Source organism: Phasianus colchicus, chromosome 1 (assembly GCF_987193195.1).
Source record: "Phasianus colchicus chromosome 1, bPhaCol1.hap1.1, whole genome shotgun sequence".
NCBI classification, from domain to species: domain Eukaryota; kingdom Metazoa; phylum Chordata; class Aves; order Galliformes; family Phasianidae; genus Phasianus; species Phasianus colchicus.
The window spans coordinates 118,837,954-118,850,255 of record NC_143436.1 but is presented as its reverse complement, the minus strand read 5'-3'; the positions used below and the strand labels follow the sequence as shown (position 1 = coordinate 118,850,255).

Below are 12,302 nucleotides of genomic sequence, written 5' to 3'. Positions count from 1 at the left end.
TTAAACAAATGAAACTGCTTCTTGTTTGAGTATCTTAGCAGTTAAAATCAGGATTTTTGAATTTAGTTTTCTGTATAATATTTAGGTTTCTGCTGGTAATTGTGAAAACTGGATGCTTATTAGTAAGACAGACTGAAACAGGGTGAGGACTTAACATTTCAGTTTTACAGTTGCCTCAGCCCACATCTTTCACTTTCTCTCTCAAGCATTCTCTCCTTTATGTATGTGTTTGGTTGCACGCATACCAGTGTGTGTGCTTGCAGTCCAAATGGCCAACTATATCATAGAATCACAGAAACAACAAGGTTGGAAAAGACCTAGAAGATCATCCAGTTCAACCATCCACTTATCACCAATAGTTCTCACTAAACCATATCCCTCAACACAACATCCAAACGTTCCTTGAACACCTCCAGGGTGGGTAGCTCCACCACCTCCCTGGGCAGCCCATTCCACTGCCTGACCACTCTTTCAGAAAAGTAGTATTTCCTAACATCCAGCCTGAATATCCCCTGGTGCAGCTTGAAGCCATTCCCTCTAGTCCTATCACTAGTCACATGAGAGAAGAGGCCGACCCCCAGCTCACTACAACCTCCCTTCAGGTAGTTATAGAGAGCAATAACATCTCCCCTGAGCCTCCTCTTCTCCAGACTGAACAATCCCAGCTCCCTCAGCCGCTCCTCATAAGGCCTGTGCTCCAGACCCCTCACCAGCTTTGTCGCCCTTCTTTGAACCCGCTCCAGGGCCTCAATGTCTTTCTTGCAGTGAGGGGCCCAAAACTGGACACAGTACTCGAGGTGCGGCCTCACCAGAGCTGAGTACAGGGGGACAGTCACTTCCCTGTTCCTGCTGGCAACACTGTTTCTGATACAAGCCAGGATGCCATTGGCCTTCTTGGCCACCTGGGCACACTGCTGGCTCATGTTCAGCCGAGCATCAATCAATACCCCCAGGTCCATTTCCTCTACGCAGTCTTCCAGCCACTCTGCCCCAAGCCTGTAGCGTTGCCTGGGGTTGTTGTGGTCAAAGTGCAGGACCCGGCATTTGGCCTTGTTGAACGTCATCCCATTGGCTTCAGCCCAGCTATCCAGCCTGTCCAGATCCCTCTGTAGGGCCTCGCTATCTCCAGGCAGATCAACACTTCCAGCCAACTTGGTGTCATCTGCAAACTTACTGAGGGTGCACTCAATGCCCTCAGGTCATCAATAAAGGTATTGAAGAGCACAGGCCCCAGCACCGACCCCTGGGGAACACCACTCATGACCGATTGCCAGCTGGATTTAACTCCATTCACTACCACTCTCTGGGTCCGGCCCTCCAGATAGTTCCTTACCCAGTCAAGAGTGTACCTGTCCAAGCCATGGGCTGCCAGCTTCTGCTGGAGAATACTGTGTCAAAGGCTTTGCTGAGGTCTAGGTAGTCTACATCAACAGCCTTTCCTTCATCCACCAGACGGGTCACTAGATCATAGAAGGAGATCAGGTTTGTCAAGCAGGACCTGCCCTTCGTGAACCCATGCTGTCTAGGCCTGATCCCCTGGTTGTCCCGCAAATGTCGTGTGATCTCCCTCAAGAAAATCTGCTCTATAACCTTCCCTAGCACTGAGGTCTGGCTAACAGGCCTGTAGTTCCCCGGATCCTCCTTACAGCCTTTCTTGGAGATGGGAGTCATGGAAGTTTTCTGCCAAGAAATTCAGAAGTTCGAACAACTGCTTAGTTCTGTGCTGGCAAGCCTCCAGTCTTCTGGGATCTTACCAGTCAACAAGGAGCACAGATAGATAATGGAAAGTGGCTCAGCTATCACCTCTGCCAGTTCCCTCAGCACTCTCAGGTGAATCTCATCCAGCGCCATGGACTTGTGGCAGTCCAGTTGAAGTAGTAGGTCTCTGACTGTGTCCTCCTGAATCGTGGGGGTTTAGTCTGCTCCCCAGTTGAGACTACCAGGTCAGAGACTGGAGTACCCTGAGGACAAAAGGTCTGACTTTAAAGACAGATGTAAAGAAGGCATCTGCTTTTTCCTTATCCTCAGTGGTCACATTCCCAGCCTCATCCAATAAAGAGTGGAGATTCTCCTTAGTCTTCCTCTTACTGTTGATATATTTGTAAAAGAGTTTCTTTTTCTTTTTTACCCCAGCAGCTAGATTGAGTTCAAGCTGGCCTTTTGCTTTTCTGATTTTCTCTCTGCACATCTTAACAGCTTCTCTGTACTCTTTCTGAGTTGCCTGTCCTTCTTCCAGAGGTGGTAGATTCTCTTTTTCTCCCAGAGCCTCAAGAATAGCTCCCTATTCATCCATGCTGGCTTTCTTCCCCGCCAGCTCATTTTGCGGCTCAGGGGGACAGCCTGCTCCTGCACCTTTAAGACTTCCTTCTTGAAAAGTGACCATCCATCTTGGACCCCTTTAGTCTCTAAGACTGAATCCCAGGGGACTCCTCCTACTAGTCGTCTGAACAATTCAAAGTCCGCCCTCCGGAAGTCCAAGGTAGCAGTTTTGCTGCTCCCCCTCCTGGCTCCACTAAGGTTCGAGAACTCTACTCATGGTCACTCTGTCCAAGACAGTCCCTTATCTCCACATCTCCCTTCTCTGTTTGTGAACAGCAGGTCCAGAGGGGCAGCTCCTCTCATAAGGTTCTCTCACCAGCTGCATCAGAAAGTTATCCTCTATACACTCCAGAAACCTCCTAGACTGCTTCTTCTGCACAGTGTTGTATTCCCAGCATATGTCGGGGAAGTTGAAATCCCCTATGAGAACAAGGGCTGGCGATCGCACAGCTTCTGCCAGCTGCTCGTAAAACACCTCATCTGTCTCTTCATCCTGGTTCGGCAGTCTATAGCAGACGCCCACCAGGACGTCTGTGTTGTCAGCCCTTCCCCTGATCTTTACCCATAGGGATTCAGCCTTATCCCCAGCCTCAAGCTCAATAACATCAAAGCATTCTCTAATATAGAGAGCCATGTCGCCACCCCCCTTCCTTGCCTGTTCTTCCTGAAGAGTTTGAAGCCAAGAGTTTGCAGCTCTCCAGTCACCACCATGTTTCCATAATGGCAACTAGGTCATAGTTAGCCTGCCACTCAATGGCTTCCAACTCTTTTTGTTTGTTGCCCATGCTGTGTGCACTGGTGTAGATGCACTTCAGCTGAGCCCCTCACCTCACCCATAATCCCATTACTGCTCCCCCAGAGTCATCTCTAGTGGGCCTGGTTTTATCCCCTTCCCCATTCATATCTAGTCTAAAGCCCTGCCAGCTCCTAGGCAAGGATCAGTTTCCCCCTTCGAGAACCCTGATACCCATCGGCAGACCTCAGGCTAGGTGCCGAGTAGATTGCCTCATGATCATGGCTGTAGCAATAGAGGGGTGGTCAGCAGGATGAGGTAGGGGGTTGTCCCCCTCTACTCTACCCTCATGAGGCCCCATCTGGAGAAATATGTCCAGGCTTGGGACACCCAGTACAGAAGGGATGTGGAAGTTGGAGTGTCCAGAGTGTTGGAGTGAGTCCAGAGGAAGGTCACAAAAATGATCATAGGGCTGGAACACCTCTCCTTTGAAGAGAGTTTGGGAGAGTTGAGTTTATTTAGATTGGAGAAGACAAAGCTCCAAGCAAACTTTCAGTACCAGAGGGATGCTAATAAGCAGAACAGAGACTCACTTTTTACACAGGCTGATAGCGATAGAAAAAGGGGGAATGTCTTTAAGCTAAAAGAGGGGAAAGAAGAAGAAATTCTTTATTCAGAGTGCTGAAAAGTTGTGGGTGCCCCATCTCTGGAGGTGCTCAAGGCCAGGTTGGATGGGGCCCTGAGTAGCCTGAGCTGGTGGGGGGCAACCCTGCCCATGGCAGGGATTGGGGCTGAGAGACCTTTAGGGAGCCTTCCAATGTAGGCCTTTCTATGATTTGGTGATTCTGTGTTTCTATTTGGTAAGTGTATACATATGAACATGATTTATATGTCAGGAAAGCCACTGATTTGAACAGCATGCATGTTCTCTATTCAAAGTCAGGTAGCAAAACCTGCCCTCTCAGACTACCTGAACAGATTTGATATCATTACAGAGAAGCCACAAGCCTGCAACTATTTCAATTTAGCTGAATTCTTCGCAGTGATTATCAAAAGGGCACTTCTGAGGCAAAACTGTTGTGACATTTTGATTTTAGCAGCTATTAATTTTGTCTTTCTGCCTTCTTCAGTTTCCCCAGTGCTTGCTTTGGGCCACAAGAAAAGCCAGAATGACTTGTGCAGCAAATGTTGAAAGCTGATTTTAAACACAGGTAATACATCTAATTGAGTACATTACACATATTCCCCATAGTAATAGTGCTTCCACCAAACTGCTGATCAAACTCTGACTGTTCCACTACAAAGATTGTTTTTTGATCTGTGGAAAACCCAGGCTGTTGAAAGCACAGACTCCGTCCATCAGTTATTTGGCAAGCAAAAGACAATTTCTGGGCTGGATGCTGGCAGTGCAGATGGATGAAGTGGAGAGCATGGAGGTTCCCTAGAAATGGGTTCATGTTACTGATGGATGTTTTAAAGTGTTGAGATATGTGCACACTGACAGTTCTTCATTGGTGGTGGTCAATGCAGCTGAGTGTGCCTGAAGTGAGAGAGGTGAAAGGGCAGTCTGTTTCAAATGGACCATGTAAGAGGAGAATAAGGAAGGCAGGTGGCTTTTTGGTGCAGGAACACAGGTATCTTCCTGTTACAGAAAGCAGGATGGCAGGACGGATAAGAACATTAAATGTGGTTTAGCAGATATACTGGGAGTCCATGATCATTTGATTGGTAATTTTTATATTCTGCTTACCTTCTCTGGGGCAATTACAGCATCTGAATGGTGTGCAGATGGGCCTTCATATCAGAGAACCATATGTGGAATCTATTACTCCTTTTGTATATTTGCTTATCTCTATGATGACTAATATGTTGGTGATATTACTAGCAACATAAGATTCTTGAAGAGTTACAACACTTTCTTTAGCAAAATATTTTCTTTTCCTACTGCTCGTCTGTTGTCAATAATTCTGTGGTCTTCATTGTTGCAATCTGATTTGGATAAACTGTGAAGCAGATGGTTCCCTTTTCTACAGGCTCTCAGGCTAGGACTAATTGAAAATTCCCCTCATATTAGATAGATAGAGAATTAAGCTTTGATCTTATAACCAACATAATAGAACTTTCTCATGAGCACAATTAAAAAAACATTACTCACTGAAGATGTATAGAATCATAGAATACTTATACTTGGAAGGGACCTTTGGAGGCCATCTAGTCCAACCCCCCTGCAATGAACGGGGACACCACAGCCAGATCAGGTTACCGAGGGCCTGATCCAGCCTGGCCTTGAAAGTCTCCAGTGACAGGGCATCAACCACAACACTAAATAACCTGTTCCAGTTCCTCACCACCCTTACTGTAAAATATTTTTTCCTTATATATAACTAAATCTCCCCTCTTTGAGCTTGAAGCCATTTCCCCTCTTTTTTTATCACTACAGACCCTGCCAAAGTGTCTGTCCCCTTCTTTCCTGTAGCTCCACTTTAGATACTGAAAGGCTGCTATCAGGTCACCTCAGAGCCTTCTCGTCTCCAGGCTGAACAGCCCCAGCTCTCAGCCTGTCCTCATATAAGAGGTTTTCCATTCTGTGAATCATTTCTGTGGCCCTCCTCTGTTTGCTCTCCAGCAGGTCCATGCCTCTCCTGTACTGAGGACTCCACATCTGGATGACGTACTCCAGGTAAGGCCTCACAGAGTAGAGGGGCAGGATCACCTTCCTCGATCTGGTGGACATGCTTTTGATACAGTCCAGGGTATGGTATGCTTTCTGGGATGCAAGAGCATATTGCTGGTTCATGTCCAGCTTCCCACCTACCAGTACCCTCAGGTCTTTTTTTGGCAGGTCTGCGCTCAATCCTTTCATCTTGCAGTTTGTATTGGTAATGGGGGTTGCCTTGAAAAGGGGGCAAGACCCTGCATGTGGATTTGTTGAACCACATGAGGTTCACCTGAGCCCACTGCTCAAGCCAGATCCCTTTGCTGAGTTTCAGATGCACTGGAGACTGGTGACTCTTTATAGGACTGTTCATTGATTCTGCAAATCTGTGCTCCCGTATAGCAACTTGCGTTTAGTTACTGCTCTGAATGGTTTGACCTCTTGCTGTGAAAAGACACTTTTGAGCAATTCCCAATCCAGTAAGAAAGTATCTGTCTAGCAGTTTCCAATCCATATGAGCATGTATATTCCCACTCCAAACGAGATCATATACTTTCTTTTCTCCCACTCTGCCTGATAGCGTAGAGAACTATTTTTGAAGATGAAGAGAAAGTGGAAAAGAGAGAGCATTTACTAAAGTTAGCAACTCTTTCCTCTAGAGAAATATAGATTGTGCAAAAAGAATGGAATGAAACTGTTGTTAATGGCCATTGTTCTTCCTGTTTTGAACATGAGATCAGAGTATGTCTTCTCCGTAAAGGTTGGTCTTTGGGCCTTTTATAATCTTTAAAGCTTAAAGCTTTGATTTCAAATATATTTGTGTTTGATTATCATTTAATATTGGAGATGGTAAGATATATTTTAGGAGAGCTTTTCCTTTCCAGTTCTAAATACTCTAATCTTTGTACTTTGAATCTTCAACAATCTTACAATTTTTCATGAAGTTCTGTTGTATAGGAACTGGTGAATCATAGCCTGAACCTTTGATTGATCACCTCCACCTGAGGTGAGAAATGAGTCAGCTCTGGGAGCACAGATGAAAGCAATTCACTTGTGCTACCGGAAGGGGTGGAGCCTTGTTCTACCTCTCCTAGTCCCCATTTAAGAGCTGACTACCATTGGGGAAGGATCTCTTTTGGTGACTGCTCTTCTTGGAGTCTTCTCAGAAAGTCCAGGATGAAGGTAAGCTTTCCATCCATTCTTCTTTAGTGTGATAACTTGTTTACCCTAATTTTCTTGTATATTTTTTAATTATATCATCTGTCTATTCATTGATTATACATTCTATGTATAATTTATGTTTTTTTTTCTTGCTTCCTCTTCAAGGAAGAGTGTCTACGTGGGGACTCTCTAGTTGCACTAGGAAATGATTGACTAGTAAATTGTTTGAGAAACTTTCATATTTTCTCTGAGTTTTTACTAATGAACTACAATGTAGTCTGATTGGCAGAGACCTGTATGAATATTTATGCACAGACAGAAGATGACCATTTCTTATGCAGCGAGTGTTAGTAAAAATTATCCATGAAAAATGAAGTATGATAGTTCATACCTGATTATTTACTTCACTAAGGTACCTGAAAGCACATAACAATGGATTTTGAAAATATCTCTGTGAAGTCTTCTCCTGTTTAGGAAGAGATGAAAATTGGTTGTTGAAGAGAGAAAAGACTACCTTTGTAAGCAGATGTGCAAGGCTACAGATGAGAGCTTTGAGGCAGAAGGACTTCAGGCAATCTGGCTGCAAAAGGAGTAACTCTTGAGAGAAGGCAGGAGGATGTCTTCACATTCCCACTCAGAAGAGAGGCCATTTAGAAGCTTACTGCAAGTAGATCTTGTTTGCTACCTGCGCCATGTGTCTATGCAGAAGGAAGCCTATATGCAGTCTCAAGGCTATTAAATGAGAAGTTCTATGAACTCCTCACATATGTGAGTGAAGTACAATTCTTGGTGGATGTGGTCTGTTTGAAAAACTCAAACAATAACAAGAGGAAGCTATGCTCTATAGAAGTGCACAACTGGAAACACATCTGTCAAGAGTCCCTGGACCAAAGTTGGAGGGGAGTAGTTTCAGCTGTATAACTGTAACCTGCTGCAAACTGCCTGAAGTGGCTTCTGATCAAAAAAGTAGCAAAGAAGTCCTGACCATGTGCCCTGCTTATCACGTGAGTTGACACCTATCCAGGCATCTGCTGAGAGCATAGCATGGCTTTGTGCAACCGACAAGCAGGTTTCTAAATTTTATTGGTGACTTCTTACTAAATAAGATAGTAGAACGGCTTGATCTGTTTGTCTAATGCTCACAAATGGGGAATAATGGCAAATGTGTTATGGGTGGCAGATTGGATGATTATTTTTAGTAGCACCCAGAAAATAGTGGAGTCCAGGATTCAGATGATCCTGGGGAGAGGAATAGCAGTACTCCAAGCCATGGTATATTGGACTCTGGTCTATTCAGGAAACTGCTGGGCAGAATCTCTTGGGTCAGCTTTCCCTTAAGAAGTACCCTGTTTTGTTTGTTATTAGGAGGCTAGTAAAAATAATAATAATAATCATAATCATTCTATTGCATACAAGCACTGGGAATTTTGCCTAAGATGAAACTTCTGAATTCAGAAGAGAAGTGGGAAGCCATAAGATGCAGAAACCAGGACTGGCAAAGAGTGTATGTATGTATTGCTCATATCATTTGGGATAAGATCAAGAAGGCTAGTTAATCTCACCTCAGTTTTTCAAAAGACCATAAATAAGATTTTTACAGAATTACGTATCTGTGAAAGATAAGAAGAAAACTGTTGCTGTAGATGTTATGGTCATGCTGTGTTGCCCTTTGGTTAACTGATTAGCCCCCCCCCCCCAATTAGTGCTTAGCATACACCAATATGGTGAATAGAGAAATGGCCGTTTATTACTGTGTCGCATCTGTTTAAATACATTAATCTTCTACTTCTTCTATCCCTTAAGCATGCATTGTCCAATCACTGAGCAGGGGAGGTCCTGTTGTGTCACATCTCAATAGCCCTGTGGGTGCCTAATACAACAGAAAATCAGTAAAAATCCACTGATATTTAACAATGGAATTTCCAGTGTGTTCAACTTTTTCACCTTCTATAATAAAAAAAAAGTTGGCTGTGTGGATGTGATAAGTGAATGCAATTGATATACTTGATATAGCTCAAAAGTAATGTGTTCCCTCCTAAATAAATAACATTTGATACCAGAAATGTTCTTTCAATTGTTTCTGATAACTTATGGTGGAATGTTTAAAACAAATTATTTCCAGTTGCTGTCTGAACTCTTTTCCACTTCTAGAAATTTTCCTTTGCAACATGAAGTTGAAACAATAAACTCACAGACCTAAGCACTCTAAAATCCAGTTTGTCTTTTCTAGTCCTCTGAAAAAATTTCCTTTACTTAAAAAATGCCTGCTAGTGCCGTATTGTTACAAAAAAAAAAAAGAAAAATAAAAAAAACAAAACACAAAACCAAACCCAAACAAAGAGACACAGTGACCCAAAAAAAAAAAAAAAAAAATTATTTTCCCTGTTCATCACTTTTCCAGTGATGCCAGCAACATCTTACCTTACATTCTAAGTTTCCTTTTCCTTTTTGATGTGTCTAAACAAATTAGATCAGTTTGAGCATGGAGTCCCATCAAGAAGAATCAGATAAAACACAAGCTTCTTTATCCTCTGTAGGACTAAAAGCTTTTCCTCTAGCTTTGATCATTTGGATAGCAATATAAAAATTAGTGAACTTTAACTAGAGCTACTATTTTTTATTTGCTAATAACTATTTTTATTATTACTAACTTTCATATTATTGAAGTCCACAAGATTCAAAACACTGAATTATAACAAAAACTGCCACATATGGCAGTTTATAATGCCACCTATATGAATAGATTTTTAAGCCTGAGAAATATATTTATTTACATATGCTTCAGCAATGCACCACAGTTATTTTGCTTACAAACTTGTTGTACATATGGTTGTATATATGGTCCTTAATATTTATAGATTAAAAAAAAAAGTTCCTATTGTGCTTGGCACATGGAAATAGTGAGGATAGCCGGTGTCTCTCCAGTCTTCAAAGAGGGCAAGAAGGATGATCTGGGAAACTTCAGGCTAGTCAGCCTTACCTCTGTCCCCTGGAAAGGTGTTGGAACAACTTGTTCTGACTACCCTCTCCAAGCAATTGGAAGAGAAGGAGATTATCAGCAGTATTTACTATGGATTCACCAAGGAAAAAATTATGCTTGACCAACCTGGTAGCCTTCCATGATGTCATCGCTGGCTGGGTAGATGGACAGAGAGCAGTGGATTTTGTGTACCTTGACTTCAGCAAGGCATTTGACACTGTCTGTTGCATCTTTGTAATGAAAGTTAGAAAGCGTGGGATAGATGAGCGGGTGGTGAGGTGGACTGAGAACTGGCTGACTGGCAGAGTTCAGAGGGTTGTTGTCAGCAATGCAGAGTCTGGCTGGAGGCTAGCAGTGGTACCCAGAAATCAGTGCTAGGTCTGGTCTTGTACAACATCTTCATCAATGACCTGGATGAAGGGGTAAAGTCCACCCTTGACAAGTTTTCTGAGGATACAAAGCTGGGGGGTAGCTAACACACATTCAACAAGACCTGGACTCATAGGAGATTTGGTCAGGGAGGAACCTGATGTGGTTTAACAAGAGCACATGCAGAATCTTGCACCTGGGGAGGAATATCCACACTCATCAGGACAGGTTAGGGGATGACCTGATGGAGAGGAGCTCTGCAGAGACGGACCTGGGTGTTCTGGTAGACAACAGGTTGGCCATGAGCCAGCAGCATGCCCTTATGGCCAAGACAGCCAATGGTATCCTGGGGTGCATGAAAAAGAGTGTAGCCAGCAAGTCAAGGGAGATGATCCTCTCCCTCTCCTCTGCCTTGGTGAGGCCACATTTAGTCTACAGTTGGGATTATAAAAAGGAGGAGAATCAATTTTTTACAAGGGTAGTCAGTGATAGGACAAGGGAGTGTGGTTTTAAGCTCAGTAAGTGAAGGTTTAGATTGCCAGGTGGAAGTCCTTTACAGAAAGAGTGGTGAGGTGCTGGAACAGGCTACCCAGAAAGATTGTGGGTTCCATACAATCATGTGGAAGAACTTCTTTACAGTTAGGGTGACCGAGCACATGAGCATGTTGGCTAGTGAGGTTGTGCAGTCTCCTTCTATGGAGATATTCAAGTCCTGGCTGGATGTCTACCTGTGCAACCTATTGTATAAAACCTGCTTTAGCAGGGGAGTTAGACGCAATGATCTTGTAAGGTCCCCTCCACCTCCTGCAGTTTTGCAATTCTGTGATTCTGTAATTTGATTTTCTGGGGAAACGTAAATAAATTCTGTATTGTATATTTAAAAATAGGGACAGCTTGTGTGGAGAAGACATTTCCATTTGCTCAGTGGCTGAGCAAAGCCACTATGGGTATTTTCTCAATAGGGAAAATTCTGCATTGTTTCTGTTTTATCCCCACTGTTTCCTCTTATTAAATCAGCAATACTCTATTGGCATAAATCTAAAGAAATGTAAACTGTCATCCAAATCGAAGCCATCAGTATGAAAGCAGCCAGCAAGTTTTTGCAGGTGAGAAATCCCATTTCAAATAACTTTTTAATTTTTTTTTCAGCATTTGTGTGTCTGTTCTGTGGGTTCACGTAAGTCTGTACTCGCACTGAGCAGCTAAAATGATATATATGACATATTAACATTTCTTTGACTTTCTAACTTTAATTGTAAAGTAAGCAGCAAACAAGAAGGAACTCACAAATACTTTGAGTTGTTGCAATGTGGAAAATATAGCAGACGGTGCACTAATTTCTCATTATGATCTTTTGTCTCACCCAGCTTGTATGCTTCATTAAAATACGTGAGAGAGCTGAGTTACAGTGGATATCTAAACTATTGGAAAGCTTTTCCCTACAGTGCTATAGTGACTGCCCCTGTTATCCAGGCTAGGAGCTGATAAAGTATGCCACATCTACCTAAATCTTGCATGCTTGGACTTCCATCTCATTGAACTGAGTTTATGGATAATGAGAGAGGCCAATATGATCACAGGATTTGTCTTCTCATAAGATGGATAATTAAGTTGTGTATTTGTGCTGGTGGTTTTAATGTAGTATTTATAGGCCCAACAGTGACAATATTTTGCATTCTTCTGCAAAGTTGGAGACATTATATTTGTTATATTTTGTTGAAATTTTGAACAAAGCTCAAACTTTTTATGAAAAAGCTGAAGTGGAGTGACAGAATAGCTCTGCTTAAGCTATGCTGACTCATACTAGCTGGCAGTATGGTCTTGTATTTTGGCTTGCAACTACATCCCAGCAAAAAGTCGCATCAGGTGGCTGACAAACAGATTGATTTCTGCTACAAAACCCTAAAGACTGAATCCCATACAACTGAAGAAAAAGTAAAACAAAGTGTTGGTGTACAGGGACTTATTCTCCCCTAATGCAAAATCAGATCTGCAGTGCTTCCATCCATCCTGCTTTTCAACATCTTGTCTGCATTTTCCTTGGTTTTATAGTACGTCACTTCTGTATAAAAACAGCTGCAGAG

The 12,302-nt window shown here is 43.0% G+C and overlaps 1 long non-coding RNA gene across 4 annotated transcripts; it reads left to right on the top strand.

The window, feature by feature from the left end:
* Positions 1-568: 568 nt before the first annotated feature.
* Positions 569-8,513, top strand: LOC116232732 (uncharacterized). 4 transcript variants are annotated; one of them, XR_016459812.1, is made up of 5 exons: positions 569-1,211; positions 4,183-4,263; positions 5,679-5,732; positions 6,653-6,890; positions 7,035-8,513. It is a non-coding gene; the product is annotated as an uncharacterized LOC116232732 (long non-coding RNA). The 4 variants fall into 4 exon arrangements; XR_016459810.1 differs by having other exon boundaries at positions 5,679-6,890; XR_016459811.1 differs by having other exon boundaries at positions 4,183-5,732.
* Positions 8,514-12,302: the final 3,789 nt, after the last annotated feature.